Raw genomic sequence first — 19,316 nt, 5'->3', positions numbered from 1 at the left:
CCTGAGCTGGGCAGAGAGTTTCCAAAGAAGGAGGCTGAGTCCATTTTGGCAGCTGTTGAAAAGCAGGCTTCCCCTGCCCAGATGTGGGGGAACTGACACTGTGTCTGGGAGGAGTGGGCGGTGGGGCAGGTGTATGCCGGGCAAGGACATCTGGGGCCACGATGGCAGGCCCTGGGGGAAGACAAGCCAGTCCCTGGGAATGGGGTGCCTGCTGGGAAGTGACACAGCTGAGTTTAGACTAGGCTGAGGTGACAAGTACCCGCCGAGTCTGCTCTTCCAATGTTCCTGGCCTGAATGTCCTCTGATCACTCCCTGGTTGCATTCTCAGTCTCCAGGGGGGTGAGTGGAGCCTGCTGTCAGTGAGATTTGAGCTGGCCTGTGCTTCAGATTCCTGACAGGTAGTGACCCAGGGCCCTGCCTCCGCTGCATCCCGGCTGCATGTCCCTAGGCTGTCCGTGGTGGACAGGCAGTGCCCCCAGCACCTCTGCTCTGAGCTCCCTTTTATCCTCTTCCCCTGAGACCAGCTCTCAGAGAAAGCCTGACTACACAGCTCCAGCATGAGGGGCTCCTCCCAGGTCCTTATATAGCTTCCTGCTCTGGGCTGCAGTTGGAGACCCCTGGACCTGGCTAGCTCAGCTCAGGGACTTCTCCTCAAAGCCCCAGTCCCTCCCTTGGTATCTCACAGCTCCTGTGGCCCCATCACAGGTCGGAACACTCTTTCTCTGCTTTCTTCTCCTTTCCCAAGAGACTCTGAGCTCTGGGAGGAGGGCCACCACCTCTGGCTCAGTCACATTTGGTCCCCAGATTCTGGCAACCCTGGGTAAAAGCTCAGTCACCTGATCTAGTGACTGACCACAAGGTCCATTTTCAAAGCTCTACAGAAAACTCACTCACTGCCTCACAGTACAGCCTGTGTGACCCTCCCTTTCCCAGGCCCCAGGGTAGGGGGGTCGGGGAGAGGGAGTGGGTGGTGGACATGAGCCAGATGTGGTTTTTGCCTGCAGGGAGCTCAGAATCCTTCTGGAAGACAGGACTGGGAGCAAAGAAAGAGGCACCTGAGAGAGCTGGGATGGGCGGCCTGTCAGTGTTTCCAGAGACCAAGGTGGGCTGTTGACACCAGGGTTGCTTCAGGAGGTTCAGGGAGTGCAGCACTGTCAGATGTGCTAGGAGGGCCTCCTCAATCCTCATCTTCAGCCCCTGCCAGCTGCGGGGACCACCTCAATGCCCCCCAAGTACCCTCCCACACTCCCAACTCTGGTCTGGGCAAAAAACCTTGTCTTTGTGCCAGGGTCGCCTAAGCAGCTGACTGTACAGCATATATACCCCACCCCTCAGCAACCACCCTTATCCACACTGACAGATCACCTGAAAACCTCAGCTCCATGCCAGCGGAACTGGGCCCCTCACTCCCTACCAGGAGGCCCATTCTACCCCCCTGTGCTGGTGGAGAGCCCTGCCTTGGCGACCTGATCAGTGCCTCCTCCCTGTGCCCTGGTTAGGCAACGCCCCCTGGCCCCACTGTCCAGCTTCCAGGCTGGGGAGATCATGAACTGTGGGATTTCGGACAAATCTCCTGTCCTCTCTGAGCCTTTGAGTTTCCCAGCTCTAAAGCTGGGATGCTCATGTCTTGGCCGGCAGGTGGCTGCCCCAAGAACAAGGCCATATGTTCTGGGTTTGCACTGGCACATCACACAGGCTATAAACAGTGTGGGCACTTCTTTTTTACATGCTTCCATGGAAGGAAGGCCTCTGGGCCTTGACACCTGATCCTGAAGCCCCAGGGACCCTGCTCCACTAAGACAGAGCAATTCAAGTTTCTTGATGCTGAATTCCTGGCTAGTCCAGGAACACTGGTCCTGTGGAATTTGAGGCCTGCCCCCTGCATGATATGGACACACAGGATGTGGGGCAGGTTGCTGGCTCTGACCCTAAAGGAAAAACGGTGCCAGGAGTCTAGGCCGTGCCAGAATCTAAGCCATCAGGTATTCGGGATGGAGCTGCCTCCATTCCCACCCTGCTGACCTCTGTCCTGCCCCAGCAGAGGGGCTGGCATCAGCCCTGCCTTACCTTTCTGGTCTCTCTCTCTCACTTGCTCTCCTTGTCTGACTGGACAGGGCTCCAGTGCTGCACAATCCTGTCAGGGCCAGCTAACCTTCTTGGAAGGCCTGCCCCAGCTGGCTGTTGCTTTAGCTGATGCCAAGCACAAGCCGGCCACACTGAGAGGGGTTGACCAGATGCCTGCTGCTCACATGAGAAGCCCCTAGCACCCCTGATCCCCAGGACTTCAGCCATAGGGTTTCAAGCATGGAGGCCTTGGAGGAACTGTAGAGGGGCTCAGGATCAGCTCCCTGATATTGGGAGATCTCTAGAGAGCTGGGGAACCACAGGTTGCTGGGGAAAGAAGGGAGTCTGGCCCTCCTTGGGTTCCATAACCCAAGAAGGTTATGAGTGACCGGGGAGATGAGCATCCTCCTCTGCTTGTCCAGCTGCTGGAGCCCTCGCTGAGTGGGGAGGGAAGGCTCAGGACCGGGGTTCCCTGCACGGGACATTCCCATGCTCACCTATGGCTTGGGCTGGGCTCCCTCCTCCCCAGCCCTAACCTAGGGCTTCTCTGGTTTGGGAGCTTGGGAGGAGCAGGGGTAGAAAGAACAGTGGGCAGGTGGTGGTAGGTGGGTGGGCACAGCACTCCTCCATCCTTGCCCCAGCTCTGGGTCCCACCACCTTCCTACCAGGGGTCTCGGCAACCCCTCCTCCCTTACCCTTCCCACCAGCTGGCAGCAGGACAGAAAATAATTAACACTGCCTACCATGGAGAACCCTGTGGCTTTGTCTGGGCTGGTGGAGCCTACAGGGCTGGTGGGAATAATAACTCTTGAAAAGTCTGAGGCCGGGCGCGGTGGCTCAAGCCTGCAATCCCAGCACTTTGGGAGGCCAAGACAGGGGGATCACGAGGTCAGGAGATTGAGACCATCCTGGCTAACACGGTGAAACCCCGTCTCTACCGAAAAGTACAAAAAACTAGCCGGGCGAGGTGGCGGACGCCTGTAGTCCCAGCTACTCGGGAGGCTGAGGCAGGAGAATGGCATAAACCCGGGAGGTGGAGCTTGCAGTGAGCTGAGATCCGGCCACTGCACTCCAGCCTGGGCGACAGAGCGAGACTGCGTCTCAAAAAAAAAAGAAAAAAAGAAAAGTCTGAAACACACTTTATTACCCTGTACATGGGGGGCTGCAGACCCAGGTGTTCAGGCACTTGTGGACCCTTGTGATGGCCTTATGGGGCCTCGGTGGGCAGGCAGTAGGGACCCCCTTTCCCAGGTGGAGTGGACTCAGGCTGCTGCTCTGTAAAAGACTGGGGAGGGCAATGCTTATCTCAAACACATCATCTGGTCTCTGGGTCATCCCTGCCTTTGGCAAAGAGGAGGGGGAGTGGGCAGGGCCCCACCCAGGGGTTCTCTGTCACCTCCCAAGGTTAACTGGCTCATATGTACCCTGGAAGGGCTGTAGCTATAGGGTCTTGGCCCTTGTGCCTAAGGGACAGGGAGGCAAGAAGTGACTTCCTTTTGGTTCTGACACCCATGTGATGGCCCTGTAGTCCTTGGCTTTGCGGAACCAGGCATGGGGCTGTCGGAGTTGCAGCAATGCTCAGTGTCCATCCTGAGATGGAAGGGCCCCTCCCTGACGGATGGGTAGGAGGGGAAAACAGACCCAGGTCAGAGGTGGGGGCAGGTGGGGAGGCATCCCTGCCACAGGACTCCCAGATCCTCCCTGCTTGAAACCTCTTCTCTGGGGGAGGTCCCATCTGTGGGAGCATCAGCTGCTAGAGACAAGTCAAGCGGGGAAAGAGTTACCTGCAGACGAGGACTGGGCAGTGCATGGCACCTGGGGCTCCATCGCCCCTAGTCCCAGCCTGCTCTGCTGGTGGGGTAGGGAAACCGTGGATGCATCTACCTGCCTATCCTGGGCTGTCAGCTCCTCTTCTCCAGCCAGGAGGCAGGTGGGGGCGGGGAGGGGTGATGGCCCTCATGAATTTACAATGCCTAGACTTCATGAAGCAGGTGCCCAGTGACTGAGAGCTCCAGCAGGGGGAGGGGACGTATTGGACAGCGTGTGCACCCCCCTTCCCACCAGCCTTCTCAGAGGCCCTCTGTCCAAATCCATCAGCCTGGGGTTCCACTGAGCTAAGCTCCTTAGCACCAGGACACAGCATAAACAACATCTGTGTTCTGTGGTCCCAGGGTCTGATCCCTGGTGTCCTGATATCCCCAGATGAGCCCTGGGGACACAGTGGGGAGGACTGGGAGGACCCCCGCTGACTCTCCCTGCTCCTGCGTGGGCACAGGGCCACAATGGCTGCACCCTCACCTGGGCCTCCCAGGTGTGCTGGCCTCTGCCTGCCAAGAGATGTGAAGCTCTCATCTTCTCCCCATAGATATGGGCCTGGGGAGGGAATGGGAGGAAGCTGTCCTATTCTGGATCTAGTCTGGGTGCAGGAGTCAGGGACGAATCGGCCCAAGTCTTCCCACAAGCCCTTCTGACCCTCCATCTCTGGCTGGTGGCTACAGGCCCCCCTCCCACCATCGTTCTAAGATTCAGAGAAGAAAGAAGAAACGAGGTGTCTGAAGATGAGGACTGAGGGGTGGAAATTACCTCAACTGAATTTTAAAAACCCCTGGATGGTTGCCATAGTAACAGAAAGGTGCATCCCATCACCATGGCAACAGGCAAACACCGAGGTCTGCTGCTGGGATTGGGGATTTGGGATGTGGCCGGAGGGGGTTAACAGAGGAAGCTGGGCTGGGATAGAGCAGTTGGGGGTGGGGAACTATCCAACCTGGGATCATTTCACCCCTACCTTTCCAGGGGGCCAGAAGGCCAGGCTGGGCCCCTTCTCCCTGACGGTGGAGTCACAGGAGAATGGATTGTTGGGAGTAATCCCCTAGCTCCCACCACCCCACCCACCCCTATCTGGCCCCATCTCCAGCCTGGAAGCCTGGGGTGGAGTCATGAGACTGCTTAACTGGGCTCCTAACTAGCCAGACCCTGGGGCTTGGAAACCATGGAACTCAGCTCCTGACCTCAGGGAGTGACAGGCTGGGAGTCACTGTCATTGGTCATGGTCCTGAGAAAGAAGAAGCACATGACCAGGCTGGGCGGGGTGGCTCACACCTGTAATCTTAGCACTGGGAGGCTGGGGCAGGTGGATCACCTGAGGTCAGAAGTTTGAGACCAGTCTGGTCAACATGGTGAAACCCTGTCTCTACTAAAACTACAAAAATTAGGCCTGGCACAGTGGCTCTCGCATGTAATCCCAGCACTTTAGGAGGCCGAGGTGGGCGGATCACCAGAGGTTGAGAGTTCGAGATTAGCCTGGCTAACATGGTGAAATCCCGTCTCTACTAAATATACAAAAAATTAGTTGGGCGTGGTGGCACCCACCTGTAATCCCAGCTACTTGGGAGGCCGAGGCAGAAGAATCACTCGAACCCAGGAGGCAGAAGTTGCAGTGAGCTGAGATTGCACCATTGTACTCCAGCCTGGGCGACAACAGCGAAACTCTGTACCCCACCCCCGCAAAAAAATAAAAATAAAATAAAATAAAAAGCGCATGGCCAGAGATCAGCTCCATGTAATACCCTGAAGGCAGCTACATACACCTGGAGGGTTGTATACACCTGGCCGGTGGCCACACACACCAGTATGGCCACACACACCTGGAGGGTGGCTTCTCAAGGTGACAGTCATCTCCTCCAAGGACCTAGCCTCCAGGGCTAGAGGAGGAGATCTGTCCTCCTCCTGATTTAGTGTGAGGTCCCAGGAGGAATAGAAAGGCTCCTGTTATGCCACTACTGAGGATACTCTCAGAAAGCCCCAAACAGCCTGGCAGCCAGAACCACAGGTGACATTTGACAGGTCGTAGTTCAGGCCCAGGACTGACCTGTGGAGCCACTGGGTCCCAACTGACCCTGTCACACCCACAGGCCCCATGCTAGGGGCTGGACATTCAGGCTCACTGGCCCCATGGCCTGACATTCTACCAGCAGAGTCAGTCTCTTGGGTTGCCCAGTGACGCCACAAGATGCTTGTTAGACACACCTGGGAGCATAATGGCTCTTCCATTAATGCATTTGTGTTTCTGAGGTTTGGAGACGATATGGGCTGCCTGTGGCCTTGGAGATCTGGCTGTGTGTGTGTGTGTGTGTGTGTGTGCACGCGTGCGTGCATGTGTGTGTGTTTGCCTGCATGCTCACATGTACCCCCACATGCAGGAAATCAGCAAAGAGGGGGTTGGGGGTATCCACTCTCCCAGCTTGCCAGCTTCAAGCTGATTTGTTAAAATCTAGATTCCAGCAGGGCGTGGTGGCTCACACCTGTAATCCCAACACTTTGGGAGGCCAAGGCAGGAGGATGGCTTCAGCCCAGGAGTTTGAGACCAGCTTGGGCAACATAGTGAAACCCCATCTCTACAAAAAATATTAAAAATTAGCCAGGCATGGTGGTGCATGCCTGTAGTCCCAGCTACTTGGGAGCAGGGAGTATAGCTTGAGGCCAGGAGGTCAAGGCTGCAGTGAACCTCATGCTTGTGCCACTGTACTCCAGCCTGGGTGACAGAGTAAGACCCTGTCTCAAAAAAAATAAGAATATAAATAAAATCCAAATTCCCAGAACCACCCCCAAGCTTCTCTTCTATTGAGAACATGGCCTGCACACAGGAATTCTGAGGGGATACTGGAGCCTTGGGTGGGCTGCTGCCTCCTGGGCTGCCCAGGTGGGCTGGGTAAACCCTGGGGCTACCTGGGCTAGGGAGAGGAACCAAAAAGGAGCTGCTGCCTGACTCTGGAGAAATAAGAACAAACCCAAGGCACTCTTGTGCCTCCTGCCTTCTCCCAAGAGGCTGGCTTGGCCTGCTCTTCCAGGAGGCTGTGAACTGATGGATGAAAGGGAGGAGGAGGCATTCCTGCCTGGGCTTCTTCAGTCCAAGGGCAAATCAGTACCTTGGATAGGGGCTCCCACAGCCCAACTGCCCCATCACAGGTAGGAAGACTGAGACCAGAAGGGGCTTACACCCACCCAAGCTGCTAGGCCCAGCCCTGGGAGGGGGAGATTGGCCCAGGTTTGCCCCTTCAAGATCCTGCCTCCCCACAAGACTAGGTCAACCCAGGTTAACAAATTCCAGGATCCTGACTGCCCATGGCATAAAAACCATCCTGGCAGTGCTAAAGCCCTTGGAATGGCAGCTGGAAAGGGAACCACTAAGGCTGGATTTAGGCTGGGGATATGTCGTGCTGAGCCCCTGTCAACCTCAATAGGGAAGGCAGGTTCAAGAGACTGAAGAAGGCTGGGCACGGTGGCTCATGCCTGTAATCCCAGCACTCTGGGAGGCTGAGGCGGCTGGATCTCCTGAGGTCAGGAGTTCAAGACCAACCTGGCCAACATGATGAAACCCTGTCTCTACTAAAAGTACAAAAATTTAGCCAGGTATGGTGGCAGGCACCTGTAATCCCAGCTACTCAGGAGGCTGAGGCCAGAGAATCACTTGAACCCAGGAGGTGGAGGTTGCAGTGAGCCGAGATCATGCTAATGCAGTCCAGCCTGGGCAACAAGAGAGAAACTCCACCTCAAAAAAAAAAAAAAAGACAAAGAAGAGACTCAGAGCTAGCAAATCAGACATGAGGAGGCTGGATACTGTGGCTCGTGCCTTTAATCCCAGCACTTTAGGAGGCCAAGGTGGGTAGATCACCTGAGCACAGGAGTTTGAGACCAGTCTGGCCAAAATAGTAAAACCCCCATCTCTACTAAAAATACGAAGATCAGCTGGGAGTGGTGGCGGGCGCCTATAATTCCAGCTACTCTGGAGACTGAGGCAGGAGAATTGCTTGAACCTGGGAGGCGGAGGTTGCAGTGAGCCGAGATCGCGCCACTACACTCCAGCCTGAGCAACAGAGTCAGACTATGTCTCAAAGAAAAAAAAAAGACATGAGGTTTGACTGGAGACTTACATACGGGGGGAAAGTCCAGTGGCAGTGGGCTGGACAGGAGAACTGCAGCTGCTTTTGAACAGCATGTGGTTTATAGAGCATTTTCACTCAATACCCCCTCCCCATGACCTCTACCTGGCAACCTTCAATTAACTTAAAATTTAGGCTTCAATCCCCTGTATGGCCTTGTACCACAGGCCAGGATGGGGGCTCAGATGTTCCTCATAGATAAGGAATGAATCTCTGCGTTGGCCACTCCGTCATTCCCTAGCTCAGAACAGGCATTCAGGTGCCTCTCCATACAGGGTCATTCTCTGGGTATGCTTAAGCTATTGCTATCAGGTACCTTTACTATACAAGGTAGGGGGGTGGTCCTGATCCCAGGAGGGAGTAGGGGCTTGGTGTACTCAGACTACACCTCTTGCTCACACATGCATGGGCACAGACACACAGAGACCTTAAGGAAATGGAGAGTGCCCATGCGGGCCGGGCATGGTGGCTCACACCTGTAATCCCAGCACTTTGGGAGGCCAAGGCAGGCAGATCACCTGAGGTCAGGAGTTCAAGACCAGCCTGGCCAACAATAGTGAAACCCTGTCTCTACTAAAATTAGCTGGACATGGTGGTGCACTCCTGTAATGTCAGCTACTCAGGAGGCTGAGGCAGGAGATTACTGGAACCCAGGAGGTGGGGGTTACAGGGAACCAAGATCACACCACTGCACTCCAGCCTGAGCAACAGAAGGAAAGTCCATCTCAAAAAACAAAAAACAAACAAAAAAGAAAGTGCTCATACTCTCTGGAACTGGGGCCCTCCAGCCTCCATGGACTACTTGCCCCAAGGAGGCCGAGATCCCTGTCCAGAGCAGGGACTCTCAAGCTGCCCCCAGGCCAGGCTGGCCTGGAGCTGGTATGGGTCTCCACCTTTACCCTCTCTCCCACCAGGACCATGCTACGTGGGGTGCAGCCCCTGCAGCCCCCGAGTCTACAAATGGTACCCTATAGTAGCCCGGGCTTATATCCAAACACACAGGATCACCTGGAACCTCAGGCAAGAGGTTCCCCAGAGCTGAGGATGCACCCGTGCTGGCTCTGCCCTGCACCAAATGGACATGAAGGTTCTCTTGGAGAGCTTGGACAGGAGGCCCCCAGGCTACCTAAGCCAGAGGGTGAGGGAGGTAGGGCCTCCTCCCTGGGCCTCCTTTAGGCTACCCTTGCTCCTCATCTCCAGCCATGAGCCCTGCTTGGCAGAGCTGGGCTGGATGCCTTGTGAGGAGTGAAGACTTCACCCTGTGGGCAGATTTGGAATCCATGAGTGTCCCCATGCATCACCTGGACCCCAACTCCTGGTCCAGGAATGGTCAGAGGCTCGCTGGGTTCACCATCCATGACATTCCCCTTTTGGTTTGCTATGGGCTGCTTTGAAAGCCCTAAGGACTGTTGCTATGTGTGTCACCCACCCCACATTGGGTTCAGCAGTTACCCACACTTCAGTAGGAATTCAGTGTGTCCTAAGGGCAGCATATATCCATGCCCCTAACACAAGACCTAACTATGCCCTGGGTGTCCTATTTATCATATTCCCACACAATTTCCACTCACAACCTGAGTATATCGTATTTCTTTTTTCTTTTTTCCCAAGATGGAGTTTTGCTCTTTTTGCCCAGGCTGGAGTGCAATGGTGTAATCTAGGCTCACTGCAACCTCTGCCTCCCGGGTTCAATCAATTCTCCTGCTTCAGCCTCCTGAGTAGCTGAAATTACAAACATGTGCCACCACACCTAGCTAATTTTTTGTATTTTTAGTAAAGATGGGATTTCTTTTTTTGTTTTTTTTGTTTTTTGTTTTTTTTTTTTTTGAGGCAGAGTCTCGCTCTGTCGCCCGGACTGGAGTGCAGTGGCCAGATCTCAGCTCACTGCAAGCTCCGCCTCCCGGGTTTACGCCATTCTCCTGCCTCAGCCTCTGGAGTAGCTGGGACTACAGGCGCCCGCCACCTCGCCCGGCTCGTTTTTGTATTTTTAGTAGAGATGGGGTTTCACCGTGTTAGCCAGGATGGTCTCGATCTCCTGACCTCGTGATCCGCCCATCTCGGCCTCCCAAAGTGCTGGGATTACAGGCTTGAGCCACCGTGCCCGGCCTAAAGATGGGATTTCACCATATTGGCCAGGCTGGTCTCGAACTCCTGATCTTGGTCTCCCAAAGTACTGGGATTACAGGCATGAGCCACTGCATGCAGCCTAGTGTATCGTATTTCATCATGTTCTAGATGCCATGTATACATACACGACCCAAGGACAATATTATGTCTTGAGAGCACCAGTGTTTACTCACATTCCACTGGCCTAGAGCTTGGGAGACATACATGTATCCTTCCCTTGATGTCTGTTTACCCCACGCTGGCTGCTTTCTTCCCTCACATTTAGAGTATTCCTTGGGTACAATTCTCAGCCATGAGCACTGTGGGACAGGGTTCGCCCACATTCAGGGATGCCAAGTGCAGGATCTGCCTGCCCTTGGGCACAGTATTTATTTCTACTCTGGTCTCTCTTTTTCCCCACATGACAATATTATGAGGTGACCCTGCCCTGGCTTGGGAGCGAACCTCATGAAGGTCCTGGATGTGCCCAGAACTGGGGCACAGAGCCTACTAATGCTCAGGCCTGCTGAGGACGGTGTCACCCTCCCTGCAGCGGCACTCGGCCTGCTCATGGAGTGCCCAGACCCTTCTGCTGTTGGTTCTGGCACCTAGAGAGGGAGATATTTGGGGGATAAAGGGAGAGGAAGGTGGGCCAGCCCATGGGAACCTGTCCTAGGTTGGGGACAGGAGAGCTCTGGGGCCGATGTCAAGGAGGCTGGAGTACCTCAGTACCTCAGAGGGGTACCGAGGTGGCCCTCCTGCCAGCCCTGCTCCAGACCCACTGGTCAGGGTAGTCTTGGTTTGAGAGCTTCCTGAAGTCACCAAGACCTGGAGAAAGTCAGAAGCCAGGGTGGCAGCAAGTACAGAAGGCCAGCTCGCCTTGTCCCAACAGACCCAGTCGTGCAGTGGGGACAGGCAGCATCGAAACAGGCTGGGCGAGAGGCGGGGGGGAGCCACCTTGGCCAGGGTGGCACCTTGGAGGCAGCCCCCTCAGAAGCCCCAGCTCCTGAGCCCTGTCCCATCCTGGCCCCCTCCCAGGTAGAGCCCAGGAGACCTACATATTCAGGCCTCCCCCTACCCCAGCCCTGAGATTCAGCCCGCCCCCGGAAGCTCAAGTCCTGACTCTGTCTTCTGTTCCCAGGACAAAGGTTTGAGCTGGGCCCTGGCCTATCCTGCTTATCTCATCATAAATATTTATCAGACTCCAGGGGCCAGGCCTGCAGCTGGCTTGGTGGTGGGGGTGGGGTGGGGGCAGATGCTGCTGAAGGATCTCAAAGCCCATCCCTAATGAGGGGACTGTGAGGGGAGAGTGCCACCTGGGCCTTGGGATCCTTGGGGAGGGAGGACAGATGGACAGCGGGACAGAATCAGAGGGAGCCTCAGGGACTTGGGCATAATCCAGGGAGCCAACCTCCCCATGCACCCCAGGAATGTGGGGGAGGAGTCCGAAGAGGCCAAGGCTCTGGGAGACAGGTGGGCTCTTCCCTGGACTGTCCTCCCATAGGACATCCTCGAGAGCCGTGCTCCCCACCCTCATCCTTTCCCCAGATGGTGCCTGCACTCTCTGCTCCCCCTACATTGCCCGCCCAGAGCTGTGCTCCTGCAGATGGGCTGTCTGTTCCTGTAGAGCTGTGTCCACGAGAAGCTGTGCCCCATACGGCCCGCTCCCCTCTTCCCACCATCCCTTCTGACCCCACACCTTCCTCCCAGAACTGTGCTGCCCCTACTCTGCATCCCTCAGAGCTGTGCTCCCCACACATCCAGGAGCCCCGTTCACCCTGTGTGAGCCCCTTTCCTTGCTAAATGGGACTCCCGATCACAGGTGCTGGAAGTCCCTGGGGTGAGCAGAGCAGAGCCCCCATGGGCCCCTGCCAGCGCCTGGGTTCTAGCTCTCCTGTTAGCCTCGCTGCAGCCCCCCTCATCAGCACGCTGGGGGACCCACAGGTGGAATCAAAGCTCTGCTCAGAGCTGAGCTGCACAGCAGGAATCTGGTAGCCTTTGTCTCCCCAGTCCTGGGGGAGTAGGGGAACTAGGGGCAAAGAGGGCGCATTTTGGGATCTAGGGCCTCCTCCTCACTGCCACAGGCAAGCGCAGCTGCAGATAAGGGGGGACGCCTGAGCTAATGAACACCCCCAGTAGATAATGAGGGGCTGTGGGGGAAGGGATGGCCTGAGGCGCAGCCTTGGGGTGAAGGCTGCCTCCCAAAGCCCAGAGCGCTCATTAGCGGAAGCCTGGGGGGAGAGGCAGCTAAGTGGGTCAGTACCCCTCCCCCAGCCACCTGACCAGTATGGGTGGAAGGATTGCCAGCCCATTGTCCCCCATTGAAGTCAGTCGTATTCTGAGTCCCTTCTTCCTCCAACCTTCCTCCCCAAGCCTCTGCTCCCAACCCCCACAAACCTCTTGCCCCTTAAACCCCCTTCCCAAAGCCCCCTGTTCCTCAATCCCTCTTCTTGGGCCCTCAGCTCCCAAACCCCAAAACCTGCCCCTCCAGCTCTCCTCCTGGAGCTCCTGCCCCCTAAGCTCCCTGTTTCTCCAACCCCCCTCCCTGAGTCCCCTGCCCCTCACAGAGCCCCTGCCTCCTCCCAGGGACCTCCCACTCTGAGCCCTTTTTCCTCCCGGAGACCCCCTCTGTGGCCCTCTCCCCCTCTCTGCACAACCCCCGCCCCAGGTGCTGGCCTTTGAGCCAGCCTCCCCAAGGCACCCTCCAGACTGAGCCACACCTGGGAGAAATTGAAATCTTAGACTCTTCCCTACCCCCACCAATGAAGCAGACATCCCTGTCCTGGCCACGAGGCAGCAGAATGCGGCTGAAGCTTTGCTGGGCCAGGCTGGGGGCTGTGCCAGAACAAGCATCCAGATGTGGGGAGGACACAGTGGCAGGGCGGAGGGCGGGCACGCAGCAGCTCGGGCCAGGCTCTTCCACCCCCATCCCCTGCAGCCAGCAGCTCTGGGCATCCACTCCGGGGTCTCAAACTCCCCCTTCTTGTCCCATAGTCATGAAGATGAGCATCCTGGCAGATCTGTTTCAGGAATGTGGTGGGCAAGGCCCGGGGGAGGGGATCTCAGAGGCTGTATAGGGTGGTCCAGGGAGGCAGGGTCTGCCTGGGTCCCCCTTCAAAATCAGGGTACAGCCAGATGAGGACAAGATGCAGAGTCTGTCAGCTGTCTCCTCCAGCCCTATGCCCCTGTCTTTGGCCAGCCTCCTCCTTGATCAAGGCCTTCCAGGGCTCCCCGTTTCCTGTCAGACCACCTTCCCCTGAAGCTCTGAGGCACTTCCGGATCTGTCCAGCTGCTCCCAGGACAGGGGGTAGAATATAGATGAGCCTCTGCCACCCTTGATGTTGTCAGGACACAGTTCTGGGAGGGGATGGGTGAATGTCCTGGTCTCCACCAATCTCCACCCCAGCCCCAGTCACCACAGCCTGACTAGTCTGGGTCTGGCTGCACAAGAGTTAATCTCAGGGTGTCCCCCCCCACCACCACGTGTGCACAAATTCCAGGAACGCTTTCCATTAAGAACGCTCTGAGGAGATTTCATTTCATTTACATTAATAAGAACCAGAAAAATCTCCAGGGTGGGGGTGGGGCCAGGGTTGGGCCGGGGCCGGGGCGGCTCGGGCACGTGTACTGCTCACAGTTTGTCTGGTAGAGGCTAAGGGGCTCAGGTTGGGGCTCCCGGCCATAGGAGAGGCTCAGCCAAGCCCATGCGGATGTGCTGGGGGGAAGGTAGATCCATCCTGTCCTGGGGGATTCACGTTGGAGGGAAGAGGCAGAGCCCAGCTGCTTCTAGACACTCCTAGCCTAAGCAGGGTGGCATGCCCAGGTCCTAGGGCCTTCCAGGCGGAGGGGATGGCAGAGCTAAGTCTCAGGTGGAAGAGGATGCCAGCAAGTGGAAATGACTGGGTCGGGGACTGGGGCCCTGGGTTTGGATGAGATGGGTGTGGACCTCAGTCTCTCAGTTTGGGAAACAGGAGAGGCTGCTCCCTCTCCTTCCTGTCCTCACTGCAGGTATGGCTGCAGGTGTTAGAAGGGAAGCTACTGAACCTTGAGCCAGTCTTAGAGACCATGATGACCCTTCCTCAGTCCTCCCTTCCCCTCTCCAGCTCTGCCGGGGAGCTGAGCCATAGCTGGCAGACTTAGACCTGTTCAGTAAGCTCAGAAGCCTGTTCTTGGTGGACACCCCCAAGATCCACCCACCTGACAAGGGGAAAGCCTCAGAATGACATTGTGTTCACAAGGGTGTGCCTATTGGGTGGCAGCTTGTGCTCTGCCATGCTGTGGCCCTGCGGGCTCCCTCTCCCTTCACAGAAGTCTGCCAGACCAGGTTTTCCTTCCTCAGGGGTAGCAAGAACATTTGATTCCTGCCCCCTTGGGCAGGAGCCAGGCTGCACTTGCACCCTTGCTCATTAATGTGCCTGGCCTGTGTGTGCTCTTCTATGTGCCAGTAGCCAGGTGGGGTTATGCACAAGTGTGCATGCTTCACACACCAACCAGGGAGGGGGTCTGCAGGATCTGGATGTAACGCCACCCCACGTCAAGGGTGCTGGGGAAGCATGTACATTGCCTGCTGCAGCCGGATGCCTGAGGGCTGCACTGTGTTGTGTGTGGGTGTGTACACACAGCATGCTTATGAGTGCAGAGGGTGGCCCCTCAGCCCAGCCAAGGAGTTAGGGAGTAAGAGGAAGGAGAGGAAGCCCCAGCTCTGGTACCTGTCAGGATCTGGGATCAGCCCTGCCTTGCTCCAGGTCTTACAGATTGAGGCTGGGCACCCTTAGGCGGTGGTGGGCTGTGCTGGGCCAGGGGGCCCTAGCCTGAACCCAACCCTGCAGGACAGGCTGGGCAGGCCTCCCACACCTGCACCTGACCCAGTTCCAGGCCCAAGCTAGGGGTTGGTGGGGGGAGGCTTAATTACATCCATGAATCATTCTCAAATAGCTCCTGTCCAGTCAGACTCAGGATGGTGATGCCCGCCCAGAGCTGAGAGCCAGGGGTTCCTGGAGCCTCCTGGAGCCTCTGTTGCACATAAAAGCAGCAGAGGGGCCGGGCAAGGTGGTTCACGCCTGTAATCACTTTGGGAGGCTGAGGCGGGTGTATCACGAGGTCAGGAGATTGAGACCACGGTGAAATCGTCTCTACTAAAATACAAAAAAATCAGCTGCGCATGGTGGTGTGCACCTATAGTCCCAGCTACTCGGGAGGCTGAGGCAGGAGAATGGCGTGAACTAGGGAGGCAGAGCTTGCAGTGAGCCAAGATTGCACCACTGTACTCCAGCCTGGGCGACAGGGGCTTTTTTCAAAAAAAAAAAAAAAAAAAAAAGCAGCAGAGGACTCAAGCAGGCACCCCCCTAGCCCCTCCTCTCTTGGCCACCTGCCTCAGCCTATCTCAGCACCCATGGGCAGAGCAGAACCAACTCCTCTAGACCTGGCAGCTCCATCCCACCTTATCTTGCCCCCTCAGCCTCCTCTAGCCCCCTTGTGGCTGCTGCAGACTCCTCCAGCTCCTCTTTCCAGCACCCTCTAGGCCTCACTTTTCCGCTGGTTGTCTTCTCCTGCCTCTCCCTGTCTGTCTCCTCTTTCCTCAGGGCACTGGGAGGCATCCTAAGGCCCAGCTCACTCCAGGGCTGGACCCCAACCTTGTACCTGCAAGCTGGCACCCAATTCTACAGCACCGGAGCAGTGATGGGGCAGCAGTTGCCAACAGCAGCCCAGTCCAGCAATGGCTTTGAATCTGTTTGTTCTTTAAACAGGATGGCAGTGGGGCTTGGACTAAGCAGGATGGGAGGGCCCTGCCCCTGGCTCATGCCTTCTGCTGGAAAGTTCTTTCTGGCTGGGTGTGGGCCACCCCATAGGGTTCTCACCTTAACCCAAGTCCATGAGTCCACCTCCCTCTTGCCACCTTCTGGGAGGCTGGGGTGAGGGACTGCAGGCATCCCCTGCTTCCATCTGGGAGCCCTGGACAAGCTGGGCTCCAGCTCCCCGTGGGCTGTAGGGACAGAAGCTGAGGGCCTAATGCTCTAGCAACAGTGCTTCTGTGAGTCAATAAGCACGTGGTGGGGAAAAGGAGTATGAGAGGCAGAAATGCACTTTATCGACCACAGAAACTATTTACCTGGGTCAGAAAGAATTGCTAAGAGAGGGAAGTGCCTACTGTGCACAGGGTCAGCCTGGCTCTTGCCCCCTTGGGTGCTGAGGGGACGAATTCCCCATCTAGCCAGTGGGGGTCTCTGGGGGTCAGAGACCCTCAGGAACTTGCAAGGCAGGCAGACGACACCTGCCTGACTCCACAGAAAGTTTCAAGGCCGGAGTTCTAGCCAGGTCTCCTTGAGTCCCAGAGACGTGGAGAGAGGCCCTGGGAACCTCCAGTACCTCAGGACTTAGTGGGATATCTCCTCCCTACCACCACCTACACCAGCCTGGCTGGAAAGATGATGGAGTGCTGCCACCTGGTGGCTGTCAACAGCACAGTACCCTCCTCCAGTGTCTGGCCTGGGGGCAATCTTCCCCCACGCCCCACCTGTCCCTGAGGGCATTCATTCCTCTGGAATCAGGGTGGCTGGGCTCCCGGCACCCTTGAGACCCCCAGCCAGACTATGCATGCCTGGGGAGCTTAGCTCAGGCCGGGGTGCTCATCTGGGCTTTGAAACTTGTTTGATGCACAGCCATGACAGCTGCTCCTGGATGGCCCTCAAAGCCTTGCACATTGGTAGCAGCTGCCCCAGCCAAGGGCAGTCTGGACTTGGGAATCCTTGGAGGCTCCTTCTAGTTCAGTAAGAGCACCTTTCAAATTCAAGATTTGGGTTCCCCTGATTGAGAGGATTGCACTACTCTCACAGCACCCCAACATCACACAGGGCTGAGGAATGGTGGCCCTGTGGGCAGTATGCAGCACATTTAACTGGGCTTGGGACTGGAGTAAACCTTCATGGGCCCGTCAGGGGGATGCATGGGATCCTAGTGCTTCCAAACCAGAAGGATCACCCAAATATGGTCTTCCAGGATACCTGGGCCCAAGATAACAGCCTGTCGAACCTCAAGGACTGGGGCCATCAATTTAGATGCAGGGTGAAGGCTGCAGTCACCTGGCTAGGTATGCTGGTAACAGGTAAGGCTAGAGGAGGGAGCCTCCATCTCTGAGGAGCTGGCTCAGACCCTCACGTTCACAGGAACCCTCAGCTTCATGTTCATAGGAAAGGTTATGCTGGTGTTGACAACAGATGCTGTGGGCCACAGCACACATGGGAGAGCCTTGAGCAGCTTCAAAAGGTAACTCTAGGCACCAGCAGTGTGGGACAGGTTCAAGTGCCCTTCCGGCCACTGGGAAGTCAATCTGAGGCTGCTAGAGGGCTGGCTCCTGTTAATGCCTGGCCGTGGCTCCCCTAGGGAAGACGCTTCCACCCAGCCTTTGCTGAGCTGGGTGCACATAATTAAGAGCTTCCCAGATCCTATTCTGGGTATGCTCACCTGGAAGTGCTTTCCGGGCCGGATGTCAAAAGGGTCTAATTAGGGTACTCGGGACTGCTGCTCAGGTGTGAGAACACCAGCATCTCCCTGATGCCGCAAGGGCTCTGGAGGTGAGGCCAGTTTCTTACCCAACTTTGGCAGATCTGATCTGTGACACACTCTCCACCCCAGCTCTGGGAGCTTGGGCCCTCATTTGTGAGGTTCCCAAGCCTTCCTCTGCAGAAACCCAGGCTTGGGGCTTCTGCATTTGCCTCCATCTCTCCCTAGCCAGAGCTGTGATTAGGCTCAGCTTCTCCAAGGCACTACCCTACAGGCCAGGGTGAGGACCTCCTGAATATTTTCTATTTAAGGCCCTGCCTGAAAAGAGGAAAACGTGACCATCCACAAAAGCAAGTCTAGCTTCAAAAGCAAACTGCAAAGAAAAGGCCACCCTAACTGCACACCCAATCTGTGGAGCTCAAGCACTCAGTTTGGACAGATGGGCAATGTGAGCACCCCATCACATCACCTGGTCCCAAGAACAGCCTGAGATCCAGGCACACTTCCTGACCTGGTCAGGCATGGTCTTCTGGGTCAAAATGATATTCTCTGCCCTGTAAAGGAGTGCTGAGGAGGAAATACGCACTCAAAACAGAAAACTCTGCAATGCCCCCAGGACCTCCTTACCAGCTGAGAAGATGGAGTGGAGTACTACGAGGGGGTAGATGACCTCCTCAGGTCCTCCACTGCCGCAGAAGGTGGACCAGCTATCATTTGTATCACGGCCAAAAGCAGGGGGGATCTGCCCTGCAGAGCAGAGCAGTGACAACTCTACACTCCAGCATGTGTGGAATGAAGTCTGTGCAAACTGGATAGGCACAGGCGCACATGGTCACTTTGGTCTTAGCAGAAAAGCTACTGTTTCCATGATTTCCATGAAGAGTTTTAAAACACGTTAAACTTTATTTTTTTGAGACGGAGTTTCACTCTTGTTGCCCAGGCTAGAGAGCAACGGCGCAATCTCCAGCTCACCACAACCTCTGCCTCCTGGGTTCAAGTGACTCTCCTGCCTCAGCCTCCTGAGCAGCTGGGATTACAGGCCGCCACACCCAGCTAATTTTGTATTGTTAGTAGAGATGGGGTTTCTCCATGTTGGTCAGGGTGGTCTTGAATTCCCAACCTCAGGTGATCCGCCTGCCTCAGCCTTCAAAAGTGCTGGGATTACAGGCGTGATCCACTGCGCCTGGCTAAAACATGTTAAACTCTTGAACTTAAAAATCTGAACATGTCAAGACCAGCCTGGGCAACAGAGTGAGGCCCCATCTCTGCAAAAATTAAAAAATTAGCCTGCATGGTGGTGTGTGCTTGTAGTCCCAGCTACTTGGAACACTAAAGCGGGAGGATTGCGTGAGCCCAGAAGGTCGAGGCTGCAGTCTCCCTAGTAGCTGAGATTATAGGCGCACGCCAACACATCTGTCTAATTTTTTTGTATTTTTGGTAGAGACGGGGTTTCACCATGTTGGCCAGACTGATCTCAAACTCCTGACTTCAGGCAATCCACCTGCCTTGGCCTCCCAAAGCTCTGGGATTATAGGTGAGTCACCACACCTGGCCAACCCTGCCTTAAAAAAAAAAAAAAATTAAATAAATAAATAAATCTGAACCTGAATGGGGGCAAGAAATAAACTGATTTCATCACCAGGCTTGACTGACTCAGACATGCTTGACCCACCTACCCACCCAAGAATAAAGAGACACAGGACA

At 55.9% G+C, this 19,316-nt stretch overlaps 1 long non-coding RNA gene across 1 annotated transcript; it reads right to left on the bottom strand.

The window, feature by feature from the left end:
• Positions 1-3,188: 3,188 nt before the first annotated feature.
• LOC117081745 lies at positions 3,189-5,470 on the bottom strand. The gene is made up of 2 exons (XR_004436262.1): positions 5,437-5,470; positions 3,189-3,814 (listed from the first exon to the last, which is right to left on the bottom strand). It is a non-coding gene; the product is annotated as an uncharacterized LOC117081745 (long non-coding RNA).
• Between the last annotated feature and the right edge of the window lie 13,846 nt (positions 5,471-19,316).

The sequence above is a fragment of the Trachypithecus francoisi genome, unplaced genomic scaffold (assembly GCF_009764315.1).
Source record: "Trachypithecus francoisi isolate TF-2019V2 unplaced genomic scaffold, Tfra_2.0 Lachesis_group0, whole genome shotgun sequence".
Taxonomy (NCBI): domain Eukaryota; kingdom Metazoa; phylum Chordata; class Mammalia; order Primates; family Cercopithecidae; genus Trachypithecus; species Trachypithecus francoisi.
The sequence above is the reverse complement of the archived record's forward strand: the minus strand, read 5'-3'. Positions and strand labels throughout refer to the sequence as shown.